At 33.7% G+C, this 16,897-nt stretch overlaps 9 non-coding genes across 9 annotated transcripts; all 9 read right to left on the bottom strand.

Moving 5' to 3' along the window:
- Positions 1–877: 877 nt before the first annotated feature.
- TRNAR-UCU (transfer RNA arginine (anticodon UCU)) lies at positions 878–963 on the bottom strand. The gene is given in 2 exon segments: positions 878–913; positions 927–963. It is a non-coding gene; the product is annotated as a tRNA-Arg (tRNA).
- Positions 964–2,293: 1,330 nt separating this feature from the next.
- Positions 2,294–2,379, bottom strand: TRNAR-UCU (transfer RNA arginine (anticodon UCU)). The gene is given in 2 exon segments: positions 2,294–2,329; positions 2,343–2,379. It is a non-coding gene; the product is annotated as a tRNA-Arg (tRNA).
- Positions 2,380–4,644: 2,265 nt separating this feature from the next.
- Positions 4,645–4,730, bottom strand: TRNAR-UCU (transfer RNA arginine (anticodon UCU)). The gene is given in 2 exon segments: positions 4,645–4,680; positions 4,694–4,730. It is a non-coding gene; the product is annotated as a tRNA-Arg (tRNA).
- Positions 4,731–6,056: 1,326 nt separating this feature from the next.
- TRNAR-UCU (transfer RNA arginine (anticodon UCU)) lies at positions 6,057–6,142 on the bottom strand. The gene is given in 2 exon segments: positions 6,057–6,092; positions 6,106–6,142. It is a non-coding gene; the product is annotated as a tRNA-Arg (tRNA).
- Positions 6,143–7,468: 1,326 nt separating this feature from the next.
- TRNAR-UCU (transfer RNA arginine (anticodon UCU)) lies at positions 7,469–7,554 on the bottom strand. The gene is given in 2 exon segments: positions 7,469–7,503; positions 7,518–7,554. It is a non-coding gene; the product is annotated as a tRNA-Arg (tRNA).
- A 2,712-nt stretch (positions 7,555–10,266) lies between these two features.
- Positions 10,267–10,352, bottom strand: TRNAR-UCU (transfer RNA arginine (anticodon UCU)). Its single transcript is given in 2 exon segments — positions 10,267–10,302; positions 10,316–10,352. It is a non-coding gene; the product is annotated as a tRNA-Arg (tRNA).
- Positions 10,353–11,678: 1,326 nt separating this feature from the next.
- On the bottom strand, positions 11,679–11,764 carry TRNAR-UCU (transfer RNA arginine (anticodon UCU)). Its single transcript is given in 2 exon segments — positions 11,679–11,714; positions 11,728–11,764. It is a non-coding gene; the product is annotated as a tRNA-Arg (tRNA).
- A 2,714-nt stretch (positions 11,765–14,478) lies between these two features.
- TRNAR-UCU (transfer RNA arginine (anticodon UCU)) lies at positions 14,479–14,564 on the bottom strand. Its single transcript is given in 2 exon segments — positions 14,479–14,514; positions 14,528–14,564. It is a non-coding gene; the product is annotated as a tRNA-Arg (tRNA).
- A 1,326-nt stretch (positions 14,565–15,890) lies between these two features.
- Positions 15,891–15,976, bottom strand: TRNAR-UCU (transfer RNA arginine (anticodon UCU)). Its single transcript is given in 2 exon segments — positions 15,891–15,926; positions 15,940–15,976. It is a non-coding gene; the product is annotated as a tRNA-Arg (tRNA).
- Between the last annotated feature and the right edge of the window lie 921 nt (positions 15,977–16,897).

The following is a 16,897-nucleotide window of genomic DNA, read 5'->3' as shown; positions in this document are numbered from 1 at the left end:
AAGGATATTAGTCAAAACAAAGGAAATAATTTTAGCCATATGATAAGACTATCAGAGAACATTTGTTTTAGTCCAAATAAATGCAGGGAAATTTTCTGGAGTGCTCCTGCTAGATATCCTGATTTTAGAAGTCAGCAATGCTTTTCTTTAGAAGTTTTTCCTTTCCTCATTTTTTCCTTTTACAGTTTTTCTAAAAATATCTAGGACTGTACATTAATGGCTAAAAGATTTCAGACTGATACAAAATTTGGCTTTCACAAAGTTTACTGCTTCAGATTTTATAGTGGTAATTTGTGTTAACGCTAGATTATTATGAAAAGAGTTCAGATGATTTGTCCAAAATTATAAACTAATTTCTTACCATAAAAATTAACTTAATAACAAAAAACTCATTTCCACTGAATTTCGGCTCCCCAAAAATTACTTGCTTACATGATTTCAGTGATCTCGTTAGCGAAGCAGAAAGTGTTTATGAGGACAAGGCAGCTGATATCACTCTGTTCTCATCTTTAAACTTATTTCGACACTTTTTAGCCAAAGAATGTCCACGTTTTGCATATCTTGTAAACACATACAAAAATGACTTTTAAAAAGGTTCAAATTAAAAAAAGAACTCGGGACTACTGAAAACAGGAAACAGAACACCAATCACTAGACAAACAATATGCAATAATTTATTGTGCCCTATATGCTATTGTTTGTGTCAATGAGCCTTTAGTATCTGCTCCTTCTACGTTCTTTGACAAGTTCAAACCTAAATACGGCTTCTAATTTTCTCTAAATGTTAATATGAAGTGCAGATCTGATACATTTTTTTTCCTTTTTCATATTTCCAACAACTGAGACAAAGTATGAATGTCACACAAACGTTAAAATATGACTCTGGTGGGACTCGAACCCACAACCTTTGAATCACATCAGTTCCCTAGAAGTCCAATGCGCTATCCATTGCGCCACAGAGCCACAAGTCTCTTACTTGAAGTAGGTGTTTTGTCAAATCTAGATACTCAACATTTTCCTGATGACTGGATAACAGAAAGATTTCTTTTCTCTATGGAACTTTGCTTTTGTTTTCTTATTTGTAAAGGTAAAACTGATCAGAAAGAAAATGCATATAATGTAAAAGGGAAAGATCTATTTCATACTAAAACTCATTACATGCACTTTTTTAGTCTTACATGCCAGGAGTTCATTATAAATTACTAACAGAGTTCCCTGTTGGTAAAATGTGGCACAGTAATGTATGCAAGACCACAAAAGGGGTTGATTTTGCTGGTTTCTGACTCTCAAGCTTTGATCTTTTTTACTTTCTACAGCTTCAATGCAGTAGCCACTGACCCTTAGGAACTTAAGCCTAGAAAAATGGCTTGGAACATCAGTTTCATTGTACGCTAATGGGACACTGGTTTGGGAAGGATATTAGTCAAAACAAAGGAAATAATTTTAGCCATATGATAAGACTATCAGAGAACATTTGTTTTAGTCCAAATAAATGCAGGGAAATTTTCTGGAGTACTCCTGCTAGATATCCTGATTTTAGAAGTCAGCAATGCTTTTCTTTAGAAGTTTTTCCTTTCCTCATTTTTTCCTTTTACAGTTTTTCTAAAAATATCTAGGACTGTACATTAATGGCCAAAAGATTTCAGACTGATACAAAATTTGGCTTTCACAAAGTTTACTGCTTCAGATTTTATAGTGGTAATTTGTGTTAACGCTAGATTATTATGAAAAGAGATCAGATGATTTGTCCAAAATTATAAACTAATTTCTTACCATAAAAATTAACTTAATAACAAAAAACTCATTTCCACTGAATTTCGGCTCTCCAAAAATTACCTGCTTACATGATTTCAGTGATCTCGTTAGCGAAGCAGAAAGTGTTTATGAGGACAAGGCAGCTGATATCACTCTGTTCTCATCTTTAAACTTATTTCGACACTTTTTAGCCAAAGAATGTCCACGTTTTGCATATCTTGTAAACACATACAAAAATGACTTTTAAAAAGGTTCAAATTAAAAAAACAACTTGGGACTACTGAAAACAGGAAACAGAACACCAATCACTAGACAAACAATATGCAATAATTTATTGTGCCCTATATGCTATTGTTTGTGTCAATGAGCCTTTATAAAGTATCTGCTCCTTCTACGTTCTTTGACAAGTTCAAACCTAAATACGGCTTCTAATTTTCTCTAAATGTTAATATGAAGCGCAGATCTGATACATTTTTTTTCCTTTTTCATATTTCCAACAACTAAGACAAAGTATGAATGTCACACAAACTTTAAAACATGACTCTGGTGGGACTCGAACCCACAACCTTTGAATCACATCAGTTCCCTAGAAGTCCAATGCGCTATCCATTGCGCCACAGAGCCACAAGTCTCTTACTTGAAGTAGGTGTTTTGTCAAATCTAGATACTCAACATTTTCCTGATGACTGGATAACAGAAAGATTTCTTTTCTCTATGGAACTTTGCTTTTGTTTTCTTATTTGTAAAGGTAAAACTGATCAGAAAGAAAATGCATATAATGTAAAAGGGAAAGATCTATTTCATACTAAAACTCATTACATGCACTTTTTTAGTCTTACATGCCAGGAGTTCATTATAAATTACTAACAGAGTTCCCTGTTGGTAAAATGTGGCACAATAATGTATGCAAGACCACAAAAGGGGTTGATTTTGCTGGTTTCTGATTCTCAAGCTTTGATCTTTTTTACTTTCTACAGCTTCAATGCAGTAGCCACTGACCCTTAGGAACTTAAGCCTAGAAAAGTGGCTTGGAACATCAGTTTCATTGTACGCTAATGGGACACTGGTTTGGGAAGGATATTAGTCAAAACAAAGGAAATAATTTTAGCCATATGATAAGACTATCAGAGAACATTTGTTTTAGTCCAAATAAATGCAGGGAAATTTTCTGGAGTACTCCTGCTAGATATCCTGATTTTAGAAGTCAGCAATGCTTTTCTTTAGAAGTTTTTCCTTTCCTCATTTTTTCCTTTTACAGTTTTTCTAAAAATATCTAGGACTGTACATTAATGGCCAAAAGATTTCAGACTGATACAAAATTTGGCTTTCACAAAGTTTACTGCTTCAGATTTTATAGTGGTAATTTGTGTTAACGCTAGATTATTATGAAAAGAGATCAGATGATTTGTCCAAAATTATAAACTAATTTCTTACCATAAAAATTAACTTAATAACAAAAAACTCATTTCCACTGAATTTCGGCTCTCCAAAAATTACCTGCTTACATGATTTCAGTGATCTCGTTAGCGAAGCAGAAAGTGTTTATGAGGACAAGGCAGCTGATATCACTCTGTTCTCATCTTTAAACTTATTTCGACACTTTTTAGCCAAAGAATGTCCACGTTTTGCATATCTTGTAAACACATACAAAAATGACTTTTAAAAAGGTTCAAATTAAAAAAAGAACTTGGGACTACTGAAAACAGGAAACAGAACACCAATCACTAGACAAACAATATGCAATAATTTATTGTGCCCTATATGCTATTGTTTGTGTCAATGAGCCTTTAGTATCTGCTCCTTCTACGTTCTTTGACAAGTTCAAACCTAAATACGGCTTCTAATTTTCGCTAAATGTTAATATTAAGCGCAGATCTGATACATTTTTTTGCTGGTTTCTGACTCTCAAGCTTTGATCTTTTTTACTTTCTACAGCTTCAATGCAGTAGCCACTGACCCTTAGGAACTTAAGCCTAGAAAAATGGCTTGGAACATCAGTTTCGTTGTACGCTAATGGGACACTGGTTTGGGAAGGATATTAGTCAAAAGAAAGGAAATAATTTTAGCCATATGATAAGACTATCAGAGAACATTTGTTTTAGTCCAAATAAATGCAGGGAAATTTTCTGGAGTACTCCTGCTAGATATCCTGATTTTAGAAGTCAGCAATGCTTTTCTTTAGAAGTTTTTCCTTTCCTCATTTTTTCCTTTTACAGTTTTTCTAAAAATATCTAGGACTGTACATTAATGGCCAAAAGATTTCAGACTGATCCAAAATTTGGCTTTCACAAAGTTTACTGCTTCAGATTTTATAGTGGTAATTTGTGTTAACGCTAGATTATTATGAAAAGAGATCAGATGATTTGTCCAAAATTATAAACTAATTTCTTACCATAAAAATTAACTTAATAACAAAAAACTCATTTCCACTGAATTTCGGCTCTCCAAAAATTACCTGCTTACATGATTTCAGTGATCTCGTTAGCGAAGCAGAAAGTGTTTATGAGGACAAGGCAGCTGATATCACTCTGTTCTCATCTTTTTAGCCAAAGAATGTCCACGTTTTGCATATCTTGTAAACACATACAAAAATGACTTTTAAAAAGGTTCAAATTAAAAAAACAACTTGGGACTACTGAAAACAGGAAACAGAACACCAATCACTAGACAAACAATATGCAATAATTTATTGTGCCCTATATGCTATTGTTTGTGTCAATGAGCCTTTAGTATCTGCTCCTTCTACGTTCTTTGACAAGTTCAAACCTAAATACGGCTTCTAATTTTCTCTAAATGTTAATATTAAGCGCAGATCTGATACATTTTTTTTCCTTTTTCATATTTCCAACAACTGAGACAAAGTATGAATGTCACACAAACTTTAAAATATGACTCTGGTGGGACGCAAACCCACAACCTTTGAATCACATCAGTTCCCTAGAAGTCCAATGCGCTATCCATTGCGCCACAGAGCCACAAGTCTCTTACTTGAAGTAGGTGTTTTGTCAAATCTAGATACTCAACATTTTCCTGATGACTGGATAACAGAAAGATTTCTTTTCTCTATGGAACTTTGCTTTTGTTTTCTTATTTGTAAAGGTAAAACTGATCAGAAAGAAAATGCATATAATGTAAAAGGGAAAGATCTATTTCATACTAAAACTCATTACATGCACTTTTTTAGTCTTACATGCCAGGAGTTCATTATAAATTACTAACAGAGTTCCCTGTTGGTAAAATGTGGCACAGTAATGTATGCAAGACCACAAAAGGGGTTGATTTTGCTGGTTTCTGACTCTCAAGCTTTGATCTTTTTTACTTTCTACAGCTTCAATGCAGTAGCCACTGACCCTTAGGAACTTAAGCCTAGAAAAATGGCTTGGAACATCAGTTTCGTTGTACGCTAATGGGACACTGGTTTGGGAAGGATATTAGTCAAAACAAAGGAAATAATTTTAGCCATATGATAAGACTATCAGAGAACATTTGTTTTAGTCCAAATAAATGCAGGGAAATTTTCTGGAGTACTCCTGCTAGATATCCTGATTTTAGAAGTCAGCAATGCTTTTCTTTAGAAGTTTTTCCTTTCCTCATTTTTTCCTTTTACAGTTTTTCTAAAAATATCTAGGACTGTACATTAATGGCCAAAAGATTTCAGACTGATACAAAATTTGGCTTTCACAAAGTTTACTGCTTCAGATTTTATAGTGGTAATTTGTGTTAACGCTAGATTATTATGAAAAGAGATCAGATGATTTGTCCAAAATTATAAACTAATTTCTTACCATAAAAATTAACTTAATAACAAAAAACTCATTTCCACTGAATTTCGGCTCTCCAAAAATTACCTGCTTACATGATTTCAGTGATCTCGTTAGCGAAGCAGAAAGTGTTTATGAGGACAAGGCAGCTGATATCACTCTGTTCTCATCTTTAAACTTATTTCGACACTTTTTAGCCAAAGAATGTCCACGTTTTGCATATCTTGTAAACACATACAAAAATGACTTTTAAAAAGGTTCAAATTAAAAAAACAACTTGAGACTACTGAAAACAGGAAACAGAACACCAATCACTAGACAAACAATATGCAATAATTTATTGTGCCCTATATGCTATTGTTTGTGTCAATGAGCCTTTAGTATCTGCTCCTTCTACGTTCTTTGACAAGTTCAAACCTAAATACGGCTTCTAATTTTCTCTAAATGTTAATATTAAGCGCAGATCTGATACATTTTTTTTCCTTTTTCATATTTCCAACAACTGAGACAAAGTATGAATGTCACACAAACTTTAAAATATGACTCTGGTGGGACGCAAACCCACAACCTTTGAATCACATCAGTTCCCTAGAAGTCCAATGCGCTATCCATTGCGCCACAGAGCCACAAGTCTCTTACTTGAAGTAGGTGTTTTGTCAAATCTAGATACTCAACATTTTCCTGATGACTGGATAACAGAAAGATTTCTTTTCTCTATGGAACTTTGCTTTTGTTTTCTTATTTGTAAAGGTAAAACTGATCAGAAAGAAAATGCATATAATGTAAAAGGGAAAGATCTATTTCATACTAAAACTCATTACATGCACTTTTTTAGTCTTACATGCCAGGAGTTCATTATAAATTACTAACAGAGTTCCCTGTTGGTAAAATGTGGCACAGTAATGTATGCAAGACCACAAAAGGGGTTGATTTTGCTGGTTTCTGACTCTCAAGCTTTGATCTTTTTTACTTTCTACAGCTTCAATGCAGTAGCCACTGACCCTTAGGAACTTAAGCCTAGAAAAATGGCTTGGAACATCAGTTTCGTTGTACGCTAATGGGACACTGGTTTGGGAAGGATATTAGTCAAAACAAAGGAAATAATTTTAGCCATATGATAAGACTATCAGAGAACATTTGTTTTAGTCCAAATAAATGCAGGGAAATTTTCTGGAGTACTCCTGCTAGATATCCTGATTTTAGAAGTCAGCAATGCTTTTCTTTAGAAGTTTTTCCTTTCCTCATTTTTTCCTTTTACAGTTTTTCTAAAAATATCTAGGACTGTACATTAATGGCCAAAAGATTTCAGACTGATACAAAATTTGGCTTTCACAAAGTTTACTGCTTCAGATTTTATAGTGGTAATTTGTGTTAACGCTAGATTATTATGAAAAGAGATCAGATGATTTGTCCAAAATTATAAACTAATTTCTTACCATAAAAATTAACTTAATAACAAAAAACTCATTTCCACTGAATTTCGGCTCTCCAAAAATTACCTGCTTACATGATTTCAGTGATCTCGTTAGCGAAGCAGAAAGTGTTTATGAGGACAAGGCAGCTGATATCACTCTGTTCTCATCTTTAAACTTATTTCGACACTTTTTAGCCAAAGAATGTCCACGTTTTGCATATCTTGTAAACACATACAAAAATGACTTTTAAAAAGGTTCAAATTAAAAAAACAACTTGAGACTACTGAAAACAGGAAACAGAACACCAATCACTAGACAAACAATATGCAATAATTTATTGTGCCCTATATGCTATTGTTTGTGTCAATGAGCCTTTAGTATCTGCTCCTTCTACGTTCTTTGACAAGTTCAAACCTAAATACGGCTTCTAATTTTCTCTAAATGTTAATATTAAGCGCAGATCTGATACATTTTTTTTCCTTTTTCATATTTCCAACAACTGAGACAAAGTATGAATGTCACACAAACTTTAAAATATGACTCTGGTGGGACTCAAACCCACAACCTTTGAATCACATCAGTTCCCTAGAAGTCAAATGCGCTATCCATTGCGCCACAGAGCCACAAGTCTCTTACTTGAAGTAGGTGTTTTGTCAAATCTAGATACTCAACATTTTCCTGATGACTGGATAACAGAAAGATTTCTTTTCTCTATGGAACTTTGCTTTTGTTTTCTTATTTGTAAAGGTAAAACTGATCAGAAAGAAAATGCATATAATGTAAAAGGGAAAGATCTATTTCATACTAAAACTCATTACATGCACTTTTTAGTCTTACATGCCAGGAGTTCATTATAAATTACTAACAGAGTTCCCTGTTGGTAAAATGTGGCACAGTAATGTATGCAAGACCACAAAGGGGTTGATTTTGCTGGTTTCTGACTCTCAAGCTTTGATCTTTTTTACTTTCTACAGCTTCAATGCAGTAGCCACTGACCCTTAGGAACTTAAGCCTAGAAAAATGGCTTGGAACATCAGTTTCGTTGTACGCTAATGGGACACTGGTTTGGGAAGGATATTAGTCAAAACAAAGGAAATAATTTTAGCCATATGATAAGACTATCAGAGAACATTTGTTTTAGTCCAAATGAATGCAGGGAAATTTTCTGGAGTGCTCCTGCTAGATATCCTGATTTTAGAAGTCAGCTATGCTTTTCTTTAGAAGTTTTTCCTTTCCTCATTTTTTCCTTTTACAGTTTTTCTAAAAATATCTAGGACTGTACATTAATGGCCAAAAGATTTCAGACTGATACAAAATTTGGCTTTCACAAAGTTTACTGCTTCAGATTTTATAGTGGTAATTTGTGTTAACGCTAGATTATTATGAAAAGAGATCAGATGATTTGTCCAAAATTATAAACTAATTTCTTACCATAAAAATTAACTTAATAACAAAAAACTCATTTCCACTGAATTTCGGCTCTCCAAAAATTACCTGCTTACATGATTTCAGTGATCTCGTTAGCGAAGCAGAAAGTGTTTATGAGGACAAGGCAGCTGATATCACTCTGTTCTCATCTTTAAACTTATTTCGACACTTTTTAGCCAAAGAATGTCCACGTTTTGCATATCTTGTAAACACATACAAAAATGACTTTTAAAAAGGTTCAAATTAAAAAAACAACTTGGGACTACTGAAAACAGGAAACAGAACACCAATCACTAGACAAACAATATGCAATAATTTATTGTGCCCTATATGCTATTGTTTGTGTCAATGAGCCTTTAGTATCTGCTCCTTCTACGTTCTTTGACAAGTTCAAACCTAAATACGGCTTCTAATTTTCTCTAAATGTTAATATTAAGCGCAGATCTGATACATTTTTTTTCCTTTTTCATATTTCCAACAACTGAGACAAAGTATGAATGTGGGACTCGAACCCACAACCTTTGAATCACATCAGTTCCCTAGAAGTCCAATGCGCTATCCATTGCGCCACAGAGCCACAAGTCTCTTACTTGAAGTAGGTGTTTTGTCAAATCTAGATACTCAACATTTTCCTGATGACTGGATAACAGAAAGATTTCTTTTCTCTATGGAACTTTGCTTTTGTTTTCTTATTTGTAAAGGTAAAACTGATCAGAAAGAAAATGCATATAATGTAAAAGGGAAAGATCTATTTCATACTAAAACTCATTACATGCACTTTTTTAGTCTTACATGCCAGGAGTTCATTATAAATTACTAACAGAGTTCCCTGTTGGTAAAATGTGGCACAGTAATGTATGCAAGACCACAAAAGGGGTTGATTTTGCTGGTTTCTGACTCTCAAGCTTTGATCTTTTTTACTTTCTACAGCTTCAATGCAGTAGCCACTGACCCTTAGGAACTTAAGCCTAGAAAAATGGCTTGGAACATCAGTTTCGTTGTACGCTAATGGGACACTGGTTTGGGAAGGATATTAGTCAAAACAAAGGAAATAATTTTAGCCATATGATAAGACTATCAGAGAACATTTGTTTTAGTCCAAATGAATGCAGGGAAATTTTCTGGAGTGCTCCTGCTAGATATCCTGATTTTAGAAGTCAGCTATGCTTTTCTTTAGAAGTTTTTCCTTTCCTCATTTTTTCCTTTTACAGTTTTTCTAAAAATATCTAGGACTGTACATTAATGGCCAAAAGATTTCAGACTGATACAAAATTTGGCTTTCACAAAGTTTACTGCTTCAGATTTTATAGTGGTAATTTGTGTTAACGCTAGATTATTATGAAAAGAGATCAGATGATTTGTCCAAAATTATAAACTAATTTCTTACCATAAAAATTAACTTAATAACAAAAAACTCATTTCCACTGAATTTCGGCTCTCCAAAAATTATCTGCTTACATGATTTCAGTGATCTCGTTAGCGAAGCAGAAAGTGTTTATGAGGACAAGGCAGCTGATATCACTCTGTTCTCATCTTTAAACTTATTTCGACACTTTTTAGCCAAAGAATGTCCACGTTTTGCATATCTTGTAAACACATACAAAAATGACTTTTAAAAAGGTTCAAATTAAAAAAAGAAAGAACTTGGGACTACTGAAAACAGGAAACAGAACACCAATCACTAGACAAACAATATGCAATAATTTATTGTGCCCTATATGCTATTGTTTGTGTCAATGAGCCTTTAGTATCTGCTCCTTCTACGTTCTTTGACAAGTTCAAACCTAAATACGGCTTCTAATTTTCTCTAAATGTTAATATTAAGCGCAGATCTGATACATTTTTTTTCCTTTTTCATATTTCCAACAACTGAGACAAAGTATGAATGTCACACAAACGTTAAAATATGACTCTGGTGGGACTCAAACCCACAACCTTTGAATCACATCAGTTCCCTAGAAGTCCAATGCGCTATCCATTGCGCCACAGAGCCACAAGTCTCTTACTTGAAGTAGGTGTTTTGTCAAATCTAGATACTCAACATTTTCCTGATGACTGGATAACAGAAAGATTTCTTTTCTCTATGGAACTTTGCTTTTGTTTTCTTATTTGTAAAGGTAAAACTGATCAGAAAGAAAATGCATATAATGTAAAAGGGAAAGATCTATTTCATACTAAAACTCATTACATGCACTTTTTTAGTCTTACATGCCAGGAGTTCATTATAAATTACTAACAGAGTTCCCTGTTGGTAAAATGTGGCACAGTAATGTATGCAAGACCACAAAAGGGGTTGATTTTGCTGGTTTCTGACTCTCAAGCTTTGATCTTTTTTACTTTCTACAGCTTCAATGCAGTAGCCACTGACCCTTAGGAACTTAAGCCTAGAAAAATGGCTTGGAACATCAGTTTCGTTGTACGCTAATGGGACACTGGTTTGGGAAGGATATTAGTCAAAACAAAGGAAATAATTTTAGCCATATGATAAGACTATCAGAGAACATTTGTTTTAGTCCAAATGAATGCAGGGAAATTTTCTGGAGTGCTCCTGCTAGATATCCTGATTTTAGAAGTCAGCTATGCTTTTCTTTAGAAGTTTTTCCTTTCCTAATTTTTTCCTTTTACAGTTTTTCTAAAAATATCTAGGACTGTACATTAATGGCCAAAAGATTTCAGACTGATACAAAATTTGGCTTTCACAAAGTTTACTGCTTCAGATTTTATAGTGGTAATTTGTGTTAACGCTAGATTATTATGAAAAGAGATCAGATGATTTGTCCAAAATTATAAACTAATTTCTTACCATAAAAATTAACTTAATAACAAAAAACTCATTTCCACTGAATTTCGGCTCTCCAAAAATTATCTGCTTACATGATTTCAGTGATCTCGTTAGCGAAGCAGAAAGTGTTTATGAGGACAAGGCAGCTGATATCACTCTGTTCTCATCTTTAAACTTATTTCGACACTTTTTAGCCAAAGAATGTCCACGTTTTGCATATCTTGTAAACACATACAAAAATGACTTTTAAAAAGGTTCAAATTAAAAAAACAACTTGGGACTACTGAAAACAGGAAACAGAACACCAATCACTAGACAAACAATATGCAATAATTTATTGTGCCCTATATGCTATTGTTTGTGTCAATGAGCCTTTAGTATCTGCTCCTTCTACGTTCTTTGACAAGTTCAAACCTAAATACGGCTTCTAATTTTCTCTAAATGTTAATATTAAGCGCAGATCTGATACATTTTTTTTCCTTTTTCATATTTCCAACAACTGAGACAAAGTATGAATGTCACACAAACTTTAAAATATGACTCTGGTGGGACTCGAACCCACAACCTTTGAATCACATCAGTTCCCTAGAAGTCCAATGCGCTATCCATTGCGCCACAGAGCCACAAGTCTCTTACTTGAAGTAGGTGTTTTGTCAAATCTAGATACTCAACATTTTCCTGATGACTGGATAACAGAAAGATTTCTTTTCTCTATGGAACTTTGCTTTTGTTTTCTTATTTGTAAAGGTAAAACTGATCAGAAAGAAAATGCATATAATGTAAAAGGGAAAGATCTATTTCATACTAAAACTCATTACATGCACTTTTTTAGTCTTACATGCCAGGAGTTCATTATAAATTACTAACAGAGTTCCCTGTTGGTAAAATGTGGCACAGTAATGTATGCAAGACCACAAAAGGGGTTGATTTTGCTGGTTTCTGACTCTCAAGCTTTGATCTTTTTTACTTTCTACAGCTTCAATGCAGTAGCCACTGACCCTTAGGAACTTAAGCCTAGAAAAATGGCTTGGAACATCAGTTTCATTGTATGCTAATGGGACACTGGTTTGGGAAGGATATTAGTCAAAACAAAGGAAATAATTTTAGCCATATGATAAGACTATCAGAGAACATTTGTTTTAGTCCAAATGAATGCAGGGAAATTTTCTGGAGTGCTCCTGCTAGATATCCTGATTTTAGAAGTCAGCTATGCTTTTCTTTAGAAGTTTTTCCTTTCCTCATTTTTTCCTTTTACAGTTTTTCTAAAAATATCTAGGACTGTACATTAATGGCCAAAAGATTTCAGACTGATACAAAATTTGGCTTTCACAAAGTTTACTGCTTCAGATTTTATAGTGGTAATTTGTGTTAACGCTAGATTATTATGAAAAGAGATCAGATGATTTGTCCAAAATTATAAACTAATTTCTTACCATAAAAATTAACTTAATAACAAAAAACTCATTTCCACTGAATTTCGGCTCTCCAAAAATTACCTGCTTACATGATTTCAGTGATCTCGTTAGCGAAGCAGAAAGTGTTTATGAGGACAAGGCAGCTGATATCACTCTGTTCTCATCTTTAAACTTATTTCGACACTTTTTAGCCAAAGAATGTCCACGTTTTGCATATCTTGTAAACACATACAAAAATGACTTTTAAAAAGGTTCAAATTAAAAAAACAACTTGGGACTACTGAAAACAGGAAACAGAACACCAATCACTAGACAAACAATATGCAATAATTTATTGTGCCCTATATGCTATTGTTTGTGTCAATGAGCCTTTAGTATCTGCTCCTTCTACGTTCTTTGACAAGTTCAAACCTAAATACGGCTTCTAATTTTCTCTAAATGTTAATATTAAGCGCAGATCTGATACATTTTTTTTCCTTTTTCATATTTCCAACAACTGAGACAAAGTATGAATGTGGGACTCGAACCCACAACCTTTGAATCACATCAGTTCCCTAGAAGTCCAATGCGCTATCCATTGCGCCACAGAGCCACAAGTCTCTTACTTGAAGTAGGTGTTTTGTCAAATCTAGATACTCAACATTTTCCTGATGACTGGATAACAGAAAGATTTCTTTTCTCTATGGAACTTTGCTTTTGTTTTCTTATTTGTAAAGGTAAAACTGATCAGAAAGAAAATGCATATAATGTAAAAGGGAAAGATCTATTTCATACTAAAACTCATTACATGCACTTTTTTAGTCTTACATGCCAGGAGTTCATTATAAATTACTAACAGAGTTCCCTGTTGGTAAAATGTGGCACAGTAATGTATGCAAGACCACAAAAGGGGTTGATTTTGCTGGTTTCTGACTCTCAAGCTTTGATCTTTTTTACTTTCTACAGCTTCAATGCAGTAGCCACTGACCCTTAGGAACTTAAGCCTAGAAAAATGGCTTGGAACATCAGTTTCGTTGTACGCTAATGGGACACTGGTTTGGGAAGGATATTAGTCAAAACAAAGGAAATAATTTTAGCCATATGATAAGACTATCAGAGAACATTTGTTTTAGTCCAAATGAATGCAGGGAAATTTTCTGGAGTGCTCCTGCTAGATATCCTGATTTTAGAAGTCAGCTATGCTTTTCTTTAGAAGTTTTTCCTTTCCTCATTTTTTCCTTTTACAGTTTTTCTAAAAATATCTAGGACTGTACATTAATGGCCAAAAGATTTCAGACTGATACAAAATTTGGCTTTCACAAAGTTTACTGCTTCAGATTTTATAGTGGTAATTTGTGTTAACGCTAGATTATTATGAAAAGAGATCAGATGATTTGTCCAAAATTATAAACTAATTTCTTACCATAAAAATTAACTTAATAACAAAAAACTCATTTCCACTGAATTTCGGCTCTCCAAAAATTATCTGCTTACATGATTTCAGTGATCTCGTTAGCGAAGCAGAAAGTGTTTATGAGGACAAGGCAGCTGATATCACTCTGTTCTCATCTTTAAACTTATTTCGACACTTTTTAGCCAAAGAATGTCCACGTTTTGCATATCTTGTAAACACATACAAAAATGACTTTTAAAAAGGTTCAAATTAAAAAAAGAAAGAACTTGGGACTACTGAAAACAGGAAACAGAACACCAATCACTAGACAAACAATATGCAATAATTTATTGTGCCCTATATGCTATTGTTTGTGTCAATGAGCCTTTAGTATCTGCTCCTTCTACGTTCTTTGACAAGTTCAAACCTAAATACGGCTTCTAATTTTCTCTAAATGTTAATATTAAGCGCAGATCTGATACATTTTTTTTCCTTTTTCATATTTCCAACAACTGAGACAAAGTATGAATGTCACACAAACGTTAAAATATGACTCTGGTGGGACTCAAACCCACAACCTTTGAATCACATCAGTTCCCTAGAAGTCCAATGCGCTATCCATTGCGCCACAGAGCCACAAGTCTCTTACTTGAAGTAGGTGTTTTGTCAAATCTAGATACTCAACATTTTCCTGATGACTGGATAACAGAAAGATTTCTTTTCTCTATGGAACTTTGCTTTTGTTTTCTTATTTGTAAAGGTAAAACTGATCAGAAAGAAAATGCATATAATGTAAAAGGGAAAGATCTATTTCATACTAAAACTCATTACATGCACTTTTTTAGTCTTACATGCCAGGAGTTCATTATAAATTACTAACAGAGTTCCCTGTTGGTAAAATGTGGCACAGTAATGTATGCAAGACCACAAAAGGGGTTGATTTTGCTGGTTTCTGACTCTCAAGCTTTGATCTTTTTTACTTTCTACAGCTTCAATGCAGTAGCCACTGACCCTTAGGAACTTAAGCCTAGAAAAATGGCTTGGAACATCAGTTTCGTTGTACGCTAATGGGACACTGGTTTGGGAAGGATATTAGTCAAAACAAAGGAAATAATTTTAGCCATATGATAAGACTATCAGAGAACATTTGTTTTAGTCCAAATGAATGCAGGGAAATTTTCTGGAGTGCTCCTGCTAGATATCCTGATTTTAGAAGTCAGCTATGCTTTTCTTTAGAAGTTTTTCCTTTCCTAATTTTTTCCTTTTACAGTTTTTCTAAAAATATCTAGGACTGTACATTAATGGCCAAAAGATTTCAGACTGATACAAAATTTGGCTTTCACAAAGTTTACTGCTTCAGATTTTATAGTGGTAATTTGTGTTAACGCTAGATTATTATGAAAAGAGATCAGATGATTTGTCCAAAATTATAAACTAATTTCTTACCATAAAAATTAACTTAATAACAAAAAACTCATTTCCACTGAATTTCGGCTCTCCAAAAATTATCTGCTTACATGATTTCAGTGATCTCGTTAGCGAAGCAGAAAGTGTTTATGAGGACAAGGCAGCTGATATCACTCTGTTCTCATCTTTAAACTTATTTCGACACTTTTTAGCCAAAGAATGTCCACGTTTTGCATATCTTGTAAACACATACAAAAATGACTTTTAAAAAGGTTCAAATTAAAAAAACAACTTGGGACTACTGAAAACAGGAAACAGAACACCAATCACTAGACAAACAATATGCAATAATTTATTGTGCCCTATATGCTATTGTTTGTGTCAATGAGCCTTTAGTATCTGCTCCTTCTACGTTCTTTGACAAGTTCAAACCTAAATACGGCTTCTAATTTTCTCTAAATGTTAATATTAAGCGCAGATCTGATACATTTTTTTTCCTTTTTCATATTTCCAACAACTGAGACAAAGTATGAATGTCACACAAACTTTAAAATATGACTCTGGTGGGACTCGAACCCACAACCTTTGAATCACATCAGTTCCCTAGAAGTCCAATGCGCTATCCATTGCGCCACAGAGCCACAAGTCTCTTACTTGAAGTAGGTGTTTTGTCAAATCTAGATACTCAACATTTTCCTGATGACTGGATAACAGAAAGATTTCTTTTCTCTATGGAACTTTGCTTTTGTTTTCTTATTTGTAAAGGTAAAACTGATCAGAAAGAAAATGCATATAATGTAAAAGGGAAAGATCTATTTCATACTAAAACTCATTACATGCACTTTTTTAGTCTTACATGCCAGGAGTTCATTATAAATTACTAACAGAGTTCCCTGTTGGTAAAATGTGGCACAGTAATGTATGCAAGACCACAAAAGGGGTTGATTTTGCTGGTTTCTGACTCTCAAGCTTTGATCTTTTTTACTTTCTACAGCTTCAATGCAGTAGCCACTGACCCTTAGGAACTTAAGCCTAGAAAAATGGCTTGGAACATCAGTTTCATTGTATGCTAATGGGACACTGGTTTGGGAAGGATATTAGTCAAAACAAAGGAAATAATTTTAGCCATATGATAAGACTATCAGAGAACATTTGTTTTAGTCCAAATAAATGCAGGGAAATTTTCTGGAGTACTCCTGCTAGATATCCTGATTTTAGAAGTCAGCAATGCTTTTCTTTAGAAGTTTTTCCTTTCCTCATTTTTTCCTTTTACAGTTTTTCTAAAAATATCTAGGACTGTACATTAATGGCCAAAAGATTTCAGACTGATACAAAATTTGGCTTTCACAAAGTTTACTGCTTCAGATTTTATAGTGGTAATTTGTGTTAACGCTAGATTATTATGAAAAGAGATCAGATGATTTGTCCAAAATTATAAACTAATTTCTTACCATAAAAATTAACTTAATAACAAAAAACTCATTTCCACTGAATTTCGGCTCTCCAAAAATTACCTGCTTACATGATTTCAGTGATCTCGTTAGCGAAGCAGAAAGTGTTTA

The sequence above is a fragment of the Ranitomeya variabilis genome, chromosome 1, assembly GCF_051348905.1.
Source record: "Ranitomeya variabilis isolate aRanVar5 chromosome 1, aRanVar5.hap1, whole genome shotgun sequence".
In the NCBI taxonomy this organism is placed as follows: Eukaryota; Metazoa; Chordata; class Amphibia; order Anura; family Dendrobatidae; genus Ranitomeya; species Ranitomeya variabilis.
This window is presented reverse-complemented; position numbering and strand designations above follow the sequence as displayed.